This window comes from Strongylocentrotus purpuratus, unplaced genomic scaffold (genome assembly GCF_000002235.5).
Source record: "Strongylocentrotus purpuratus isolate Spur 01 unplaced genomic scaffold, Spur_5.0 spur5_scaffold_1, whole genome shotgun sequence".
Taxonomy (NCBI): Eukaryota; Metazoa; Echinodermata; class Echinoidea; order Camarodonta; family Strongylocentrotidae; genus Strongylocentrotus; species Strongylocentrotus purpuratus.
Genome location: NW_022145594.1, coordinates 13,845,177 through 13,853,062, shown reverse-complemented (window position 1 = coordinate 13,853,062; position 7,886 = coordinate 13,845,177). Strand labels below are relative to the sequence as shown.

Genomic DNA, 7,886 nt, shown 5'->3' with positions numbered 1-7,886 from the left:
GCTCTTCTCCAAGGTTGATGTTGTTCTTTGAGAAGGGATTTGTGTCGTAGGCTGTGGTGTAGTTTGCCAGAAGCTGACTTGATTCCTCATCGATGCCTGGAATGTATATCGTGCAGCAGCCTCTTGGAATATGTCTACGTAACACCTTCTTGACTGTATCTATGAAGTATGCATAGTTCTTTGGATGTGCAGGGAGATGTGTAAGGGCATGATCAAGGTGTTCGGTGAAAGCAGGCCAGTCTGCCTTAGCAAAGTTGAACCTACGAATCGGCTCATCTACAAACGTACGACTGGTGGAAGGAAGCAACCTGCTGCAGAAACTAGATCCGGGTTGTAACGTCTCTTCCAACGGGCACTGGCAAAAGAATTTGGGAGATTTGAATCGTGTATTAGTTTTAGGTCGTTGTTTTGGGCCCATGTTTCAACTAGTGCTCCATCATCTCCAGTGGTATCATATCCCAATTGCGTGTTGTGGCTGTTGTAATCGCCAATTACAATATGCCTATTGGTCGTGGTGGAAGGATACGAAAAACTGATGTTTGGTGGCTTGTAGATGGAGGAGATCGTAAGTCCTTTGATTGTCACGTTCAGCACTTCGATTTCATTATTGTGGGTATAGGATGAAGAATCTGGTCTGATCTTCTCGTTCGTGAAGATAGCACTTCCATATTAGCGATGTGGCCGCTCGATGGCAAGCTTCATACCCTTGACCTTGGGCCGTGGATTGTCGCTGCCGCGGTGAGTCTCTTGAAGACATAGCACATCGCAGTTCACTTCCTCCTTGGCATCTGATATACCTTCGGCGTTCCATGATAGCACCGTCAGGGCCGGTCGTGAGAGGGGTCCCTCAGCGGAATTGTTCTGGGATGCTGCTTTATTGGGCATTTTCATTATGTTGGTCTTGATCTTAATCGTTATCTTTATATTATTCTAATGGGGCGTTGCAAGAAAGTTGCGTTGCAATCGATTGCAAATATCAGTTGCAAATTTTGCAACTGATATACAAACGCAACTTGCAATCAATTGCCACTTTCTGTTGCAAGAAACTAGCTAGCAATCAAATGCAAGTTGCAACTGATTTGCAACTGATCGGCGTTATTTTGTATTTGTGAAAACGACTGGATGGCCGAGCCTAGCAAATTTCTCAATTTTAAGTGAGCACTTGTTGTCTGCACAGCTGATTCCTTTGACTGTGCAATCATTTTGATTCTGAGCAGGGTAAGTGGAAAAATATTCAATTTCGATCGTATTTGTGCTTAATCATGTATGATTTATAGATAACTAATATTATTTGCTTATCTCTGGAATAAATTTGTCTTGAAAAAATGGAAAATATTTAGTGTATCGCTGGTCAAATTTGGGGGTCACGAATACTTCTCTGATACTCATTTCCTTAATCATTGTCCCACATGTAGCTATTTGTGTTTTGTTTGCATCTCGCCTTCATTCGCTGCTATTTCAGTGCTGCTAGTTAGTTGCTGTGTTGTGATTGGGGGGGGGGGTCTTTGCACTTGTAAAATGTGACTTGGGATTGAACTCTCATTCCTCTAATGCTTAATCTTGTATTATTCCTGACAGGGTAGAGCATTAAACTTAAAGTCTGTCAAAGATTATTTAAAATCAGAGAAGAACCAGGGCATTTTCAGAAGAAAAGACCGATCATTGACATTGACATTGTCAATCACTCAATGCCAAATGGGCTAATGGCTCTAGAATTGCTAGAGGTCTAGGCCTAGTCTAGATCTAGATCGATGTCATTTTGACACACTGCAAAAAACAAAACTGTGACCAACTCCTGGCAAAAAAAAATGAAAGAGCCCTAATTAACTAAGCAGTACAATCTAGCATTAAGCAAGTACCAGTCAAGGGGGGGGGGGGGGGGGGGGGGGGGTTGCGATTATCAAATTTTGAGGGAAAAAAGATTAGGCCTACATTTACGTATACTCCCCACCCCCCCCCCCCCCCACACTTCTACTAATGACTCTTCCAAATAAATTTGTGCTACTAATCTGCTCAGAGCAATGTTAATTTCATATTGAGTACCGGTACTCGGTAGGCCTACTTCGTAGACTACTTGCTCTTGAACATTGGCTGGGAGGACCTTCACATGTAGCTATTCTATATTTTGGCGGGAAGAGCACATTTTTTTATTTATTTATTTATTTTTTTTTTTTTTTGGGGGGGGGGGCAATTCGTAAGAAAAATATTTAGCATCGATTCATCCACCCGGTGAATACGCAGGGGGGGGGGGGGGGGGGGTGATGAAAAGGATCTCACCGTTTTTTTGTTTGTTTTAAAGTAGATATTCATTGATTTTAAAAACTAACTTTATTTTCATTATTGCAAAGTTGAAACTTTGATTCGACGAGGTTATCAAAATTCAATGCTTGGAAAAATTCGAAGGAACGATTATTATAAATTACAAAACGCTTAAATACAGCCCCGGCAAAGCACCTGAAGAGCTCTCCGAACGCTTCTGAGATGTGTGAGATCACAGTATGGATATTATTTGCACAAGCAGACGATGTCCCATGACATCTCACACATTTTCAGTGCGTGTGTTTTCATCTTCTCTTGAGTTCTTTCTCTTACTTCACTACCGTCAGGCTGAATGTATAATCTATTGCCCCACCCAAAACCCCGCGCATGGTTTTATTTTGATGACAAATGCTGCGATACAAAAATAAAGGAATCTGTTGCTTGTAAACAAAATAAGACGCCATTGTATATTCAGCTGCACACACCAAGGTATGTTCGGCGTTTCAAGAGGGAACAAATGCCGTCCTTAATATCATTCTGGGGGTTTTCAATTTGAAAGTCTGGTTTCTTTGATTGTTAATGAACCCCTATCCTGTGTATTTGCAAGCAAAAGATTTTAGTTATCAGAATCGGGTCATATCCCCTTTTAAATGGTTTGACATGCCATTACATTTATATACACTAAACTCATTATAATTTGACAAATAATTGCTTTGCAATTATATTCATTCTAGGGATGTCGTCTGCTTGGGCAGTATTGGTCCATATAGTGACGTAGTTAAAACATTGTTATTTTTCCGGCGAATCTCTCGTATATCCCAGCTGCTTTGGAGGTGGTTGTATTTGTATTGTTATAAATCACCCGATATGTAGTTGACCTAAAACTTGTACGATGGCCATCTGTTAGCTTACAAGTTTCTAGTAATACGTTAGTTGACATATTTCTGATTTTCTTTGAATTTCACCTTTAAAAAAGGTTAAATTTACGTCATTATCATATTTAAAAAAAACAGTTTTAGGGGCTACTGGGGTGGGGGGGGGGGGGCACACCGGAAAAATTGCCACATGGATCCGCGCTTGCATGTGAGTTGTGAAAAACAAAACCGTGCTTGATATTCTATTGTTTAACCCATCTCACACCAGGGGGGGGGGTCAATCTGACCCCTGACCCAAAGTAATTTTGCAAACTGCTTAACTGCTGCGAATATCACAATACCCTTTCATGACTTTTTTTTTATTGAAGTCTCCTACATCTTTTGGTACCAAATTTGCGAAGATCGGAGAAGATGTGTCACATAACAAATAAAGGTCAAAGGTCATTATGACAATGGAAATTATTCATATGATCATGCTCATTTTTTTAATTCCCGCTCTCTTTTACAGGAATAGGGGCAGAGAGACTTGTCGCAGTACTAAATCATTGCCTTCATTGAGTATGTGCTTGAAAAAAAAATGTCCTGGAGAGAAAAGACCACCACAAGAGAAGGTAAACATATTTACTTGATCCGTCTAGTTTTGTCAAGTAAAAGGAAATTTTGAAATGAGTGAGGTCAAGGCCAAGTTGGAGGGGTTGCAAACGGCAAGTTTGAGAAGTATCCATTCAGGGAGTGGCTATGTATGCATCAACATACACATTTCTACAAAGAAGTTGCTGTTGTGTTAATTTAAAGTGAGTTTTAACTTTCAATAAACCTCTTTTTAGAATTAAACTTTGAAGCTCTTGTAGAAGGGAGGGGGGGGGGGTGGTCCAATACATAAAAAAGAATGACAAGCAAAAGAAGAAAATTATTGACCTTCAAATTTTGGTGTAACAGTAAACTGGAAGATGACTAAAATATTAGATAATGCTATTTTATTTTTTATTTTTTTCCGTATTTGGTTAATATTTATTGAAATGTTTATAATTCTGTTCCAGGGATAAAGACCAAGGGCTTCATGGAGAGAGATCATGGGATGCCTCGAGGTTCCAAGTCTTCATGTTCTGCCCCTTACCTCAAAGCAATGGCCTCTTGTGCCTAACAATATAGGAGCAAAGCACAATAAACTGGTAATTCATAATGAATATTACAATGTTTTTAACAAATCTGGGAAAGAAAGAGAGATAAATTCATAGCAAGTGAGTCTATCATGGTATTCTGAGTAACCGGACATTTGCTCCTGCAATGACTGCTCAAGGCTTTATTTCGTCAAAGGTGTGGGGTTAGGCCGAGTGTTGCAATTGGGACTGAGGTCAAGTGTAGGGTTAGGGTTGGGTCTAGTGTTGAATCCATCTGTACTATTTTGTCCGGGAGGGATTATAACACCCAGCGTGGTCACTGACAGGTGGCTATCTCATCAACTCAGCTCTCAATTAACATAATAAAAGGAGGATCATCATGATGGGGAACCAACAAGTTCTGCTTTGGCATGGTTTTCTATATAGAGGGAGCAAGTAGCTACAAGTAGTACAGCTGGGCTTAAAGTATTTGGTTAAATAGTGTAAAAAATCGACGTGGAGCATTTGTCTCAGGAACAAGTGTCGTACCATTAGATTTTCCAGGTGCTGGTGGAAATGTATTTTCTTTTGTGCGCTCTAACTGCCACATTTTTTTTTTACAGATTTCTTTCAAAGTTTTTATGGAAGTGTATCGTAAAATCTACACGCCTATTTTTGTTGGTGATGCTGCCATGTCCACCCCACCCCCACTGTTGCATCTTTATTGGGTCAGGTCATATTTTGGTGGAAATGTGTGTGTTCTGCAGGCCACATTTCTTTAGACATTTCTTTCAAATTTTCTATAGAGATGCATTATACTCTAATCTACACACATATTGTTTTGTTGAGCCTGCTCCTAGTCTTGACAATAGTCTGAATCACTAGTGGCGATCTAAACGTCATCTTTTTGTTTCAGGGAGGGGAGAGGGGACATTTGTCCCTCCTTCAAACTTAAGGATGACACAAAAATCGCTGCCAGTGCCAGGGGATACATTCGCATTGCGCGAGATTGCTGATTGTGATATTTATAGTTATTATTCTACAATGCTTTCATGAACATGTTTTAAAGTAAATTTATTGTATGTCTCCATACAAACAGGTGCCTGTACATGTAATGCAAAGGAAGGGCAGTGTGAGAAGCTCATGGTGATATGGCAGACACAACAAGGACTTTGCTGTCTAAAACTCAGAGGCAAGATGACAGTGTCTGAAGTGAGTTGCATCGTAGTAGAGTATGAGCACATCCTTGCCACCTGCAATCCATCTCACTTTCTTTATATTGTTTAAACAACAGTAACCCAAGTTCGAAATTTTGATTAGTGATTAAGAAAGGCAACATAAAATACTAAGTCTTCTGATTTATACTCCCATAATAAAGTTTTTTTTTGTTGTTGTTGTGAGGGGGGAATAGCCTTGCTATACAAGATCTTATTATCTTATATGACTTTATCCTGGTTGTTCTCTGCAAGTGTGATAAAGTAAAACATATTTGTGTACAAAAAGTAAAATAAAAACAAATCAATGGACACTCAAATGGAAATGTGGTTTTCACAGCTTAAAGTTAACCTTATTTAAACCGGGGTATTTCAGACCAGGTTTTTACCCCCCCCCCCCCCCCGAGTAAGACTCGAAAAAAAAATTAAAGAAAGGAAAATTTTATATCTGCCGCGGTTCCGGAGTAGTCGGGACTACAGGGAGGAGGAGGGGTCAAATTGACCCCCCCCCCCCCGGGGTTACAATAGGGTTAAAGATTATACACATTTATTTGGAGTAAATTCTATGACATTTTATGAATGCTAATCTTAAAACAATGGTCTGAATTTTTATGCCTCCGCTACAAAGTAGCCGGAGGCATTATGTTTTCGGGTTGTCCGTCCTTCCGTCCGTCACGAGATCCAAGGTCAAAGGTCACAGGGTTCATTATGTATGCAAAAATAGCTTGTGAACGCGTTATCTCAAGAACCCATTGATGGATTCCCACCAAACTTAGGTCATGTATTTATCTTGCAGAACCAATGAAGTTATTAGATTTTGGGGTAACAAGGTCAAATGTCAAAGGTCACAGGGCTTATTATGTATGCAACAATAGCTCGCTTCTGTTTTGGTTTGTAAAATGGCTCTATGGCGGAGGCATCATTTTCGACTGCGCGCGCTCGAAGGTCCATCTAGTTAATAAGATCTTTTATTCAGACATGTAGTATATTAGTAATAAAAGGTATGTTTCGAAATATGACACTTTATTTCAGACCACTATGAGAAGTACTATTTTGATCCGGTATATGTCGTTGTTCTTATAAGCATGGAAAATAAGGAATGTACTCTTGTCGAGCAAATAGTGAATTTATATAAAAATAAAAGCCCTTTGAAATTTACTAGAAGAAAAACAACATAAAGAAGAAAAACAAAAGAAATATATTTGTGATGTCAGCTTTAGATCTTGAAGTGCTTGTAAAATATTGATTTTTGTTTTTCTTCTTTCAATTAACATTTGTTTCATGATCAGCCGGCTTATCAGAATTGGTAACATTGATGCAAGCGGACTTGTCTGTAGGAGTTGCTGAAGAGGAGCAGTCAGCATAAGTGGCATGTGACTCCAAAACAACATGGGAACCTCTCCCAAGTTCATCTCTATCCACAAAGGCTCTTCAGGAATCAAGATGTGATGGTGGAGGTAGAGAAGGAGTTTGTGACCCTCCTGATCCTGATTAATTTTATAAGGAACTTTATCCGAAAAGAACCTCACTGATCCTCATAGTTCCACGCTTCAAGCTGCCCCCCCCCCCCCTGTTTCTGTAAACACTAACAATTGAGGGATCAAATGAATTAAAATCCACACTTGATTAGTGATTTCAAATGAATTGATCTTTAAACTATTGTAATTATTTCAGAATGATTTTGGTTACAGGTTAGTGTGAGCTGTCGGTGGGTAAAATTTGGGGTACTTTGTGCAGAGATCAGTGGATGGATATTTTTGTGTACAATGCAAGAGAGGTGTCTATCTTCATTGGAATTCAGGTTGTGATTTCCAATGAAGATGGCTGGTTTATAAGGGAAGCAAGAAAGATTGATGTTTGAATGACATGGATATTCAATAATGTGAAGTTTAGTGAAATGAATGGCAGAATATATTGAATTTGTTCACCAGCCTATGGAAATTTAAAAAAATATAAGTATTTGAACACATTTGTACACAGGTCTATGGAAAAAACCAGTAAGCAGTTGAAGCTACAAGTAATATAATCTGATTAACAGAGTTTTTTTTCTTCAAAATCTACCTTTTTTGGATATTTTTCTCCAAAAGATGAATAAATGGATCTATTTTGTCTGGGACATTCCTCCCACCATCCTCATTCGCAGCCGCCATTTTGAAGAATTGCAATCAACTGCCAATCAGTTGCAAATTTTGCGCTACCTCCAAATTTATTGCAAAGTTGCGCTTGATCTGCGATTAAACGCCAGAGTTGCGCTTGATTTGGGGCATTTGCGTTTAAACGCAACTTTCTTGCAACAGGATTGAACGCAACTGGCGTTTAATCGCAAATTTGCAATTAAACGCCTGAGTTGTGCTTGATTTTGGGGAGTTGCGTTTAAACGCAACTTTCTTGCAACGCCCCATAAGTCTAAATTTTTGTTATTCTCAATATTAATCTTA

At 39.2% G+C, this 7,886-nt stretch overlaps 1 long non-coding RNA gene across 1 annotated transcript; it reads left to right on the top strand.

Moving 5' to 3' along the window:
• The first annotated feature begins 971 nt into the window (after window positions 1-971).
• LOC105441777 lies at window positions 972-7,092 on the top strand. The gene is made up of 5 exons (XR_972188.2): window positions 972-1,218; window positions 3,643-3,745; window positions 4,175-4,306; window positions 5,334-5,446; window positions 6,738-7,092. It is a non-coding gene; the product is annotated as an uncharacterized LOC105441777 (long non-coding RNA).
• Window positions 7,093-7,886: the final 794 nt, after the last annotated feature.